This window comes from Ictidomys tridecemlineatus, chromosome 5 (assembly GCF_052094955.1).
Source record: "Ictidomys tridecemlineatus isolate mIctTri1 chromosome 5, mIctTri1.hap1, whole genome shotgun sequence".
In the NCBI taxonomy this organism is placed as follows: domain Eukaryota; kingdom Metazoa; phylum Chordata; class Mammalia; order Rodentia; family Sciuridae; genus Ictidomys; species Ictidomys tridecemlineatus.
In genome coordinates, this window is record NC_135481.1 from 114,403,663 (window position 1) to 114,416,181 (window position 12,519).

Here is a 12,519-nt window from a genome sequence, read left to right on the forward strand (position 1 = left end):
GGCCCTTGGGGTCAAGGGCTCAGCCCTCGCCCTGTTCTGGACACCATGGTAGGAAGGAGGGGCTGGGAGGATCTGGGGAAACAGGCCAGAATTCTCAGGGGGCGCGGAGACCATGACCATTTTTGAAGAAACAGCTCCACAGATGCCAGGCTGCAGTGGGGGGAGTCTTGTCCACTGGTCACACCTGGAGTTAGCTGCTGAGCCTCCGGCTATCTCCCTGGGCCCTTCTAGGGCTGGTTGTAGACAGGGGCTCCATAAGGCTGGGGGTGGGGGCTCCCGGTGGGGAAGGGTCCTCAGGCCAAGTGGATCCAGGACAGGCAGCGGGCCTGATGGCCCACGGGGGAGCTGACCCGTCGTCAGAGCTCTAGTGCAGACCCAGCCTGTGCCCCCACCCGCCACCCAAGGCGCACATGTGGACACGCCCATGCCACGCTCACCCTCCCAGGCCTTGGCTCCCTTCTGGGAAGCAGGGGACAATGTAGGTCAGTGGTGGTGGCATGTCAGGGGTGTGCATAGGGGTGCATGCCTTCCTGCCACCACTCCGTCTTTGTGAGATCTGGGGCCGCGTAACCCTCCGAGCCTCCGTTTCCTCATCTGTGGAAGAGGGCTGACCCGTCACTTCCTCCAGGAATGGGAAGAGAAAAATGCCATAGCATGCAGACACTCAGGCGGCCCGGGCACACTCGGGCCCCACGTTGCTGCTAACCACTGCGGGCCATGGGTGTGACCTTTGAGGTGGGTCCCAGGCTCCGAGGAGGAGTGACGGCTCTGTTTGGCCCAGGTTAACAGGGCAGCACTCTGTGCCCAGGGAAAATGCCTCAGATTGCAGCTTCTGCTTATCCAGAAAGGCTGCCATCCACCTCTTGGTAGCTGGTGTTCATTTTGCTTCCTGAAGGGAGGGGGCCAGGTATATTTGGCATCTTTCTGAGCATCTGAGAGGGGCTGAGGAGGTAGTGGGGTGCCTGAAACCCCAGGCAGCCTGGGGATTGGGGGCAGGGCTCTTGTAAACTTCTCTGACCCTCAGTTTCCCCATCTGTAAAATGGAGATGAGTCCTTTTTGCATACAGTTCTTGCAAGGGTTTAGCGAGGTGATGTCTGTGGGGTGTTCCACACAGCCCTGCTGGGTTGGCAGAGCCGACCCTTGGATCTGTCTTCTCCTAACTTGTTTATACCTAGTTATTCCAGAACTTATACCCCAGGAGATGAATCAAAGCACCATCTCTTCACCCCCACCCTCCCACCTTGCAAATCAACCAATTTGCAACCTACAAGGACGGATGAGTGGACACTTTCGTCTTCTGTGCCCAACCTCCAAGCCTGCTGCCCACACACAAGGGTAATTTCTGCTTTCTCTGGAGCCAATGGCCTCATGGCTTCTTGTTTTCACTTCTCATGCACCCTCAGAGGAGAGAAGCAAGGCAAATCTGCACAACGTGGCCCACTGTGTAGTTAACACAAGAATCAAAGACACATCCATAGCTTGGCCTTCTTGTTAAAATGAATGGGACTGATGTTTGACTCCAGCTTTAGTTTCACTTCACTCTTTTCAAGCTCTAATGGCCATAACGGACTGGAGGCTCTTAGGAGATGCAGTCTGTCCCATTTAACTAACAATTTTTTTTTTTTTTTAAATGATCAACTCGTCATGTTTTGGTCCAAGAAGTCCTTTTAGATCTCTTTTCTCCCTGCAGCAATCTGGACGTGACACCATGTCCAGGCACATCTTCATTGTCTCCGGTGCCAAGACATGCAGGGGGTGACAGCCTTCCTTCTGGAAGCTGCAGGCCGGGCTGTGTGTGCAGGGCTGGCCTTGCGTGGGGTGTTCAGCTGTCCGCTCTGTGTGGGCCGCCGGTGCTCAGAACTTGCTCAACTCAACCTTGGCTCCGAGTGTCCATCTGCCCTGTTGACTTTTCCTTGTTGACACTGGGAATTTTCCATTTGACCCGTTTTACTGAGTCTCTCTTGCTGCACACCCCTGCGCTGGCTTGAGGCAGGGCGCGACCTCTTGCGTCAGGCTTGCTCTTTCCTGAGCACCTACTTCCTGCCAGGCTCTGCTTTAGACACGTCCTGTCGATTAACTCCCCTAGTCCAGGGCAGTGGGTGCTGTTCTTCCCTCCGGTGAGCCAAAAAGTCATAAATGAGGTTCAAATAAAGCAGAAGTATTTGATCAGGGTCAGGAGAGGTGATGGATGTGCGAGCCGGAAAAACACGGGCACAGTTTAGAAAAGGTTAATGCTCTGCCAAGGTTAAGCAAGAATTTTACAACCCACAGGAACATTCCTTGGTAGGGCAGGCAGGATGGGTGAAAGTCCAGTGACGGGAAACTGACGGGCACCAGGGCGCTGGTGGGTTCTGTAAGCTCTTTGGAGTGCGCCGGGCAGGCTGAGGCGTCTCAGACCTTGCAGATAGTGTCGATTCTGCAAACACTTCCCTCTGCCAGATTCTGCTCGAGACATGTCTTGCTGTCTTTCTGATCATTCTGTATCCATTTCTTTTTTCTTTTTGGGTGGATGGTGGTGTTTACTGGGGGTTGAACTCAGGGGCACTTAACCATTGAGCCACGTGCCCAGCCCTTTTTGTGGGTTTAATTTAGAGACAGGGTCTCACGGAACTGCCTAGGGCCTTGCTAAGTTGCTGAGGCTGGTTTTGAACTCGTGACCTGCCTGCCTCAGTCTTCAAGTCGCTGGGGTCACAGGCGTACTGCCACTGCGCCCAGCTCCGCATCCATCTTGATGTTGGCGCCATTGCTCCCCAGAGCAGGAAGGACGCTGGGGCACCAGAGGTCAGCACCAAGCTGTGGATACACGCTCCCTCCTGCCTCCCCTCCTCTCCCCTGTTCTCTGCTCCCACACACCTTGCACAGAGCCCTGTTTCCCACCAACCTGTGAGGTCTGCACATCAGTCACCTCCCATCCAAACAAACCAACCAAAAACTCAACCAGTTGATTTGTGATTTAAGCTAAAAGGGAAGACTGGAGAGAGCCACAGCCAGGGTGCCACCCTGAGATGGCTGCAGCTGGGATCCCATGACAGGGCTGGGCCTCCGCCTCCCCCACTGTCTACCCCAGGAGAAGAGCGGGAAAATCCTGGTAGGGAAGCAGGATGGGCGGAAGTCCAGTGACAGGAAACTGACAGGCTCCAGGGCTGCGTCAGGGCCTGGCCCCTCCTCCCAGGCTCCACCTGGCCTGTGCAGGGTCCACTCACCTTGACCTCCCTGCCCAGGAGCTGACAGGCATAATCCCAGCAAAAGTAGCCTGTTTCCTGATTGGCTACCAGGCACCTGTTGGCCCATCTAACAGCAGCTCTCATGTCCCCGACATCTGTGCAAGGTGGGCTGTCACAGCTGCTGGGGTGAGGTGAGGTGCAGGGGGCCTCTCCTGAGTCCTGCCTTCCCTCTGGCCACCCTCATCCCTGCCAATGCCTAACCTGCCTTCACTTTTGATGGATTTATTTTTACTGAGGTGTTTGCATGTAGTAAAAGCATAAACCCTAAATGCATAGCTCAGGGCTGGGACGGTAGAACAAAATGTTCATTTGTGTACACCTGTGTGACCACCACCCTGAGCCAGACAGAATAAGCCCAGGGAGTCCTTCCTGTCCCTTCTGTTAACCCCTGAAGACAATGATGGCCCTGACTCCTCTCCTCCGAGACTGGATCTGCCTCTTCTGGGACTGCATAGAAATGGGATGGTGATCACACACCTTTCAGCATCTGGATTGTTTATTTTCCTGGATTTTTATTTTTTTTAATCTGGATCTTTCTTTACATGGGATTCTTTAAATGAATCTGGAGATTCATCTAACCTGCTACGTGAACGGATGTTCTGCTCGGGCTTCGTGCTGAGCTCATCCCTTTGCAGGAGAGCCCATCCTACAGGGTCCCTCCACTGTTGGACATCTGGGTGGTTCCTAATTTGCGGTGTTAGGAGTGAATCCCCACGAGTGTGGAAGCACAGTGTGTTCCTCACATGAAGAAGCTTTCACTCCTCCTGGGTGCGGAGGCTGGTGAGAGGCCAGAGTATGACAACCTTTAAAAAGAGGGGGCTGCCTGTCCTCTGCAGCCTCGCCTCCTCCTGCTGGCTTTGAAGGCCTGGGGGAATGGAGTGGAGAGGGTCCCAGAGACGCAGTGCAAGTCCCCGACCTGGCTTGACAGCTGAGAACCCGGAGCCAGACCCTGCCCTTGTTATCCATGGGATGGAGACGGGGTGCTGACACCCTGGGGCTGCAGCGAGGAGGATCCAGGAGGCAGTGATCCCCAACTTACTGGCTCAGTAAATGCAGCTTCCCTTTTCGTCCCCCTGTGTGACTGCGTGACTCATTTTGATGGCAGATGAGTAGAAATCCGGTCACTCGGTGGAAGGGCTGGGTCGGTGGAACAAAATGGCTCCAGGAATCCGGTGAGAACTCCTCGATGACATGCGTGCCATGGGCCCGCTCCTCACTCCTCGCCTGGTCACAGAGTTGGGCAAGCGGGCAAACACCACAGGTCCACAGCGCCGCCAGGAAGGTCCAGGCTGAGCAAACAGCGAGGTTGTGCCCTCCCTGGGGGCTAGGTGGGAGCAGGCCACGCAACGGGGGGGGGGGGGGAAGTATATATGTATTATATATATGTATATTTATATAAATACATATTAAATATGTGTGTGTATATATATAATACTAAAGTGTATGCATAGAAGGTTCTGGAAGGAGGCACACCAGAGATGATCCAGAATGCAGGTTGACTAGCTGGGGAGACTTTTGCTTTGTTCTTTATGTTCCCGTGGGTTGTTCATGACTCCACAAGGACAGATGGCCTTTATAAGGAAGGGAAGTTTGATTCATTGTAGCTGGACCCAGGGGAAGGGTGCTGTGTCTGAATACAGCTTCTTCAGGTCTTCTTAGGAAGGTGGCTCTCTGGGGTGCTCTCTGTGATCGCTCTGGCTTCCCTCCAAACGCCCTCAGTTGGGAAACAGCCTGACGGTGTGGAAAGGCCTCCGTGGGGAGGTCAGCCAGGGCTCAGGTCCTGACCAGCTGCTTATTGACTGAGCGTTCCCCCAGGGAAGCTTAGTCACTGTGATCCCAGCAATAAGGTGGGGATCATGCCTGCTTCGGGGTGCTTGGGGAGAGTGGAGACACCCGGAAAGGTCTGGGTGTAGAACAGTTCCTCCCTCCGGGTGTCGGATGTCGTGCTGAGTCATCTCCAGGGTGGCTGCCTCCCAACGTCCTGGGCAGGAGTCACAGCCCTGTCATTCTCCTCTGCGATGAGCATCTGAGGCAGAGAAGTGGAGTAACCGGGGCAGCGTTTGGCCCTGGACAGCCAGCAGGGCTCCTTATTCTCTTGCTTACGTTGCGATACATCCATGGCCTGCGTGATAGGCACGCCATATTTCGGCTTTGGCCCTGGAGCCTGGAGAGGTGGTTAAGTCTCTGTCATTCACTGTCCTCCTGCAGTTTGTACCAGGTGTGTATCCCAGAGGCTTCCCTGAGGATGGGACCCCTGAGCCCGGACTTTAAGGACTAACTGCTGGCCTCATTAGCACTGAAAGACCTTAGGGAATCCCATACTTCTGCCTCCAAGGACATTTTCACAGGCAGATACTGCACCACCAAGATCCCTGTTTGGATCTTTGTGCAGAACTCTGAAACTGTGACTTTTTACCATTAGGAACCAGACCTCCAGGTGTGACTTGCTAAGCCACGACTCCAGATCAAGCGGGCACACCTGCACCCATGGCTGCTAGCCTGTGTCCCCTGCGACCTCAAGCTCAGTGTATGAACCTGCACACAGAGGGGAGAGCTGTCCATGGGCCCCCTGGACTGTGTCAGGTTGGGTCCCTTGGAGTCCTGGGATTGCAAAGTTTCAACTGAAGAGGTTTCTGAATAAACCTCTTCATCCCACACAGTTTTCTGCAGCTTCTCTCCTCTTTCCTTGGACTTCGGCCTCAGCAGGAATCCAGCTTTTGGTCTTTGCCCTGTGTCCACCACACGGGGCAGGAAGCCTGACTGGTAAACCTCTCTCGTGTCTTTGTTGGTAGATTTTCCCAGAGTGCCACCCTCCATGTACACGAACACGGGGTCTCCATTTCTCCTAGGTCTGTGGGTCTGTCCCTTCCTGTATCGGGCTGTGACATTGCAGTCAGCTTTATACCTTCATCGTGTGTGTGGGAAGGCATGCACAGACACACACATGAACATAGCCCTCAGCATTTACGTGTCATGGAAAACACTCCTACCTGCCTTTGTAGCGGGGAAAATGGTTTTGCCTTCCTTTTCCAGCTTCTCGGGGGGAGCAGTAGATATGTGTGCATCTATGAGAAAAAGAACGATGACATATTGTTCTCCTCAACTCCCTGCGTCTGGTTTGGAGGCCAACAAGCCTAGAGAGTGGGGAGAGCCACCTGCAGAATCCCTGTTTCCTAGGTTCAGCCAACAACTGTTTCCCACTGTCCTTACCTGCCAGCGCCTGGGGAACGCACGTCAAAGGCTCCTACTGAGCAGGGTGCACAGGTCCAGGCCATTTCAAGTGCCGCCTTTGCCCCCTGCAGGCCATAAACTGACCCTCATGAAGAAACTGTTGGGGCTCTGAAAACCAGATACCAGGGCACAGAGGGCTGAGTAGAAGCTTCTGGAAAAGGAGGCTGAATAGGGTAGACATTGCTTGCCAATGTCTGCTTCTCTTTTCTTTGAGGGCAAACAGGAGGCAACGCTTACCAGTTGCCCATGTTTCAGCTCAGGAAATGCAGGCAGCAAGGCTGGGTGCCACAACTGGACTGAAGCAGGGAAGAGCCTTTGAGGACTCCTGTCTATCTTACCTCACAATGGTCAGTATGGCGGCCCTGTGCTGAGAAGTGAAGCCTTAAGATTGGGGACCTCAGACCACTGTGTTGCTTCACATATGATGCCCTGAAGAATGGATGCTCTGAGAATTATTCTATCCAGTGGCCAACGGGCATGAGAGAGACATTCTGTTGTGAAACAACTAAGATCGTAAGGGCTGTTTGTTACTGAGGCATAATTTAACCTACCCTGACTAAAACAATTAGACATTGACTTTTATAGGCGGTCTCATGGCCATAGAACTGTTATTATTATAAGTGTCCTTTAGTTAAAATAATAAATCTGTTTGCCTTGAAGTGGTTGAAGTTATTATTTTGGTTATTGTGAGCTAAAAATAGAACTAATGATTTCATATGTTTGAAGTAAGTCTAGACCCTAAGTCTTACTGTTCTATTCTGCTTTCAGATAAAATTCCTCAAAATTATTGCACCTGTGGGTAATATGGTTTTACTGTCCTGTGGGTGAGATGGTTTTATTGTCCTGTGGGCTAGAAAATAGGAAACCTGTTTATTTCCCTGTGTGCATCCTGGAGGACCTGACATGGGGTCCTGCAGGAAAAGCCTGTTTGTTAGCGGAGAGTGATGGCAGGGAGTGGGTGCGGTGAGGGTGTGGGAGGGGAGAAGGTCCCCGGGGATTACAGTGATCACAGGTCTAAACTGTGGCTAATTATGGTGACGGAGCCTCTCCGTCTCCTGCTGTTGCAGGGTCCATATGGAGTACACTGTGAGGAGGACTCCGCCGGGGTGGCCTCTGCCAGTACAATCAGGGGAAAGGAGCACGTGGGTCCAGTGAGGACAGTGACGGGTCACAGTCTTGGCAGCTACAGCAGGGAGGGTGTGGCCACGGAGAGCGTGGCTTCAGTGGGACAAGGAGCTCTGGGACTGGGGAGGTCTATCTATGTGCATATCGAAACGACAAAGAACTGGGACAGGACGGTGACACGGAAAGCCTGAGGATAAGCCAGTAGCTAAAGTCTTCAAGGAAGATGAGCAAGTGAGTAACAGAAATGCTGTGCTCTGGAGGAAGTTTAGAAGGAGCCATGACAGAAAATAAAAGTGTGTGTGGGGACCCATCTTAGGGAGGTGATCAGGGAAATCATCTGTGAAGAAGGAACCAAATCACTGACAGATGGAGAAACCTGCTGGATAGGGGGAAAGAGCATGTGTAAAGGCCCTGAGACAGGAAAGAACTGATTCCTGGCCCTACAGGAGGATTCTAGAAAGTTCTAGGAAATGATAACAAGTAAGAAAATAGTAGAAGGTGTTTGTTAGATGGAGAAAAAACAGAAGAGAACAGCACTTATTGTGGACCAGGAGTACCTTTAACTTGTCAAATAAATCAACCTAACAAAAGAGGTGAAAGATTTATATAATGAAAATTACAGAACCCTAAAGAAAGATATAGAAGAAGACCTTAGAAGATGGAAAAATATACCCTGCTCATGGATAGGCAGAACTAACATCATCAAAATGGCGATATTACCAAAAGCTCTCTATAAGTTCAATGCAATGCCAATCAAAATCCCAACGGCATTTCTTGTAGAAATAGATAAAAGAATCATGAAATTCATATGGAATAATAAAAGACCCAGAATAGCAAAAACAATGCTAAGCAGGAAGTGTGAATCTGGAGGTATAGCGATACCAGACTTCAAACTATACTACAGAGCAATAGTAACAAAAACAGCATGGTACTGGTACCAAAACAGGCGGGTGGACCAATGGTACAGAATAGAGGATACAGTAACCAATCCACAAAACTACAACTATCTTATATTTGATAAAGGGGCTAAAAGCATGCAATGGAGGAAGGATAGCATCTTCAACAAATGGTGCTGGGAAAACTGGAAATCCATTTGCATCAAAATGAATCTGAATCCCTATCTCTCGCCATGCACAAAAGTTAACTCAAAATGGATCAAGGAGCTTGATATTAAATCAGAGACACGGCATCTGATAGAAGAAAAAGTTGGTTATGATTTACATACTGTGGGATCGGGCCTCAAATTCCTCAATAGGACACCCATAGCGCAAGAGTTAACAACTAGAATCAACAAATGGGACTTAATCAAACTAAAAAGTTTTTTCTCAGCAAAAGAAACAATAAGAGAGATAAACAGGGAGCCTACATCCTGGGAACAAATCTTTAATCCACACACTTCAGATAGAGCCCTAATAACCAGAATATACAAAGAACTCAAAAAATTAGACAATAAAATAACAAATAACCCAATCAATAAATGGGCCAAGGACCTGAACAGACACTTCTCAGAGGAGGACATACAATCAATCAATAAGTACATGAAAAAATGCTCACTATCGCTAGCAGTCAGAGAAATTCAAATCAAAACTACCCTAAGATACCATCTCACTCCAGTAAGATTGGCAGCCATTAGGAGTCAAACAACAATAAGTGCTGGAGAGGATGTGGGGAAAAGCGCACTCTTGTTCATTGCTGGTGGGACTGCAAATTGGTGCAGCCAATTTGGAAAGCAGTATGGAGATTTCTTGGAAAGCTGGGAATGGAACCACTATTTGACCCAGCTATTCCCCTTCTCGGTCTATTCCCTAAAGACCTAATAAGAGCATGCTACAGGGACACTGCTACATCGATGTTCATAGCAGCACAATTCACTATAGCAAGATTATGGAATCAGCCTAGATGCCCTTCAATAGATGAATGGATAAGAAAAATGTGGCATTTATACACAATGGAGTATTACTCTGCATTAAGAAACGACAAAATCATAGAATTTGGAGGGAAATGGATAGCATTAGAGCAGATTATGCTAAGTGAAGCTAGTCAATCTTTAAAAAACAAATATCAAATGACCCCTTTGATATAAGGGGAGTAAACAAGGACAGGGTAGGGACGAAGAGCTTGAGAAGAAGATTTACATTAAACAGGGATGAGAGGTGGGAGGGAAAGGGAGTGAGAATGATATATAAGAGGAAAGGAGGGGTAAGACAAGATAATATAAATGGAAGAAATGATTTACAGTAGAAGGGGTAGAGAGAGAAAAGGGGAGGGGAGGGGAGGGGAGGGGGGATAGTAGAGAATAGGACAGACAGCAGAATACATCAGACACTAGAAAGGCAATATGTCAATCAATGGAAGGGTAACTGATGTGAAACAGCAATCTGTGTACGGGGTAAAGTTGGGAGTTCATAACCCGCTTGAATCAAACTGTGAAATATGATGTATTAAGAACTGTGTAATGTTTTGAACGACCAACAATAAAAAAAAAAAAACCAGCCCATTCCCAGAAACATACTGTGCTCCTCCAGAGGATGGACGCCTTGCGCCATCCACCTCAGTAGGGCCTTGCCATTGCCTGAGTCTGGGGAGGGGCGCAGCAATGCCGGGCTCACTGGAGAGGGTCAGCGATGAGTCCCTGAACCTCAGAGGAGTCACTGGGGCCTTGTGTTGGCAGACAGTTCTTGAAGCCTACTTTCCAGAACTTGCTAGAAACCCACTTTCTAGGGTTGTTGGGAAGGCCATTTACGGGGAGGCATCTCACTAGAGCCACTCGGTCCTTAAAGCAGCCCAAGTGGTGCCAGGGGAGCCGCTGGCGGCTGGTGGTGGAGGCCCGAGCCTGCAGGAGGCCGTCCAGGGAGGACACTGGAGTGGGGCAGCGGCCTCCTCCCCTCCTGCCAGGGCTCTCTGGCTCTCTGCACTCACAGAGCTCCAGCTGTGCCAGCCGCCAGAGGACAGGCTTTTAGAGACCCAGGTCCACTCTCCTCAGAGGTCACAGGGAGCTGAGGGACACTGAGCAGATAACCTGCCGTAGATGGCGGCTCCCTTCTCCACCAGCCCGACCTTCAGAATGAGTCGGGACAAGCCTGCCCTCTCCACAGCTGTGGCCTGGCCAGGTCTGGCCTCCTTCGTCCCTGGCTGGGGTTATTGCATGTCCAGTGGTTTGTCTCCCGAGCCTTCGTGTGTTGGAGGCTGGCTCCTCAGCACACCAGTGTTGAGGTGGTGGGACCCTTGGGGTGGGCGAATGGGAGGTGCTTAGATACCTAGAAGGGATCCGGGTAGCTCTGGTGGCCCCCCAGGTGAGTTCTCAGACAGGCACATTCTTAAAGAATAACCCTGGCCACTTCACAACCTCGTTGGCTTCCCATCTGGCAAATGATCTCTCCCTCTTGCATGTGCTTCTGCCATTGTGACACCAACTGCCATGAAGTCCTCACCAGAGCCACACTGATGCCGGCACTCTGCCTTTGAATCTCCAGAACTGAGCTAAATACAACTTTTTTTTTTTTAAATAAAGCTACCCAGCCTCAGGCATTTTATTTTGGTAATAAAATACAGATTGATGCATTGCCACAGCATCCTCATTCATCTTCATACTCCTGTCTGGGACCCCTGAAGTCTATACTCGACACAGTCGTCAGATCATGTTGCTGTTCTGCAGGAAACATCTTCAGTAATCTGGAGTCAACAGAGAAGTTTTTACAAAGACTAACTCGCTAACTGCAGGTTAGTGCTGAGTCCAGTTTTAATCAACCAAACTAGGGAGCAGGGACACCAACCCCTGCTGCTCCCCAGTTTCTTGTTCTTCTCTGACCTCATCCTGCATGACCCCTGCAGCCCATCCCATCCCACTCCTCTCCAGCTGTTCTGGCTTCCATTGTTTTCCTGAAATATGCCCCAGGGTCTTTGCACTGGTTCTCTCTGTCTAGAGTTCTGTTCCCTTCAAGACCATTTGATTACCTTTCTTGTTTCCTTTAGGGCTTCCTCAAACATCAGTAAGACCTCCTCTGGCCACTCTTTCTTAAAATGTAAGCTCCTGTCCACGATGTTCTATGGTCCCCTTCCCAGTTCTTTGTTCCTCTCCTTAGCACTCTTCCCCACCTAGCCTGCTATGAATGCCACTTTCTGACCTTTTGTACAGTCTCTCACCACAAGAGCAGGCTGCAGTGTGTCTGAGTATCACCAATACCCCAATGCAGGTTGTTTGCGACACAGAAACACTAATGGCTCCCAACCAGGTCTTCGCCTGAGGAAGCCCCAGGGCCTGGGATCAGGAGCCCAGTGTCTCCACTCAGCCCTCGGCTAGTTCCAAGGGTCACCTGCAGCAGGAGGCTTCGCCACGTGGTGGCCTCAGATCAGACGTGGCCGTGGCCTCTGTGGTTCCCTCCCTCTTTGCCTGTAAGGAAGAGATGCGGGGGACAGAAAGCAAAACGCTGCAGGAACCAGGCTGGGTTTCAGCAAGTCAAAGAGGATGCCCGGAGCTCTCCCGATTTCTGCCTTTTTCAGAAGGGACCTCTGTCCCAGTCCCGCCCTTTTGCCATGGGCCCCAGGATTCCTCCCCCTCCCACGGTGACGCCTGTTCTTTTGTCAGAATCTGTTTTAACCAGCCTGTTATGACCAGGACAGTTTTAGAGGAGGAAAGTTTATTTGGGGGCTCACAGTCGCAGAGGTCTCCGTCCATGGACAGCTGGCTCCGTTCCTCAGGCTCCAGGTGAGGCTGGACATCACGGGGGAAGAGTGGGGTGGAGGGAATGATCCGGGAGCAGAGAGAGACTCCACTCTCCAGATACAAACTGTAGACCCCAAAGCCACGCCCCAGTTCCCACCTCCTCCAGCCACACCCCACCTCCTCCAGGCACCACTCATTAATCCCATCAGGGGCCGATCCACTGGTACGGTTAAGGCTGTGGTCCCGTTGTTTCTCCTCCAAGCCTTCTTGCACTG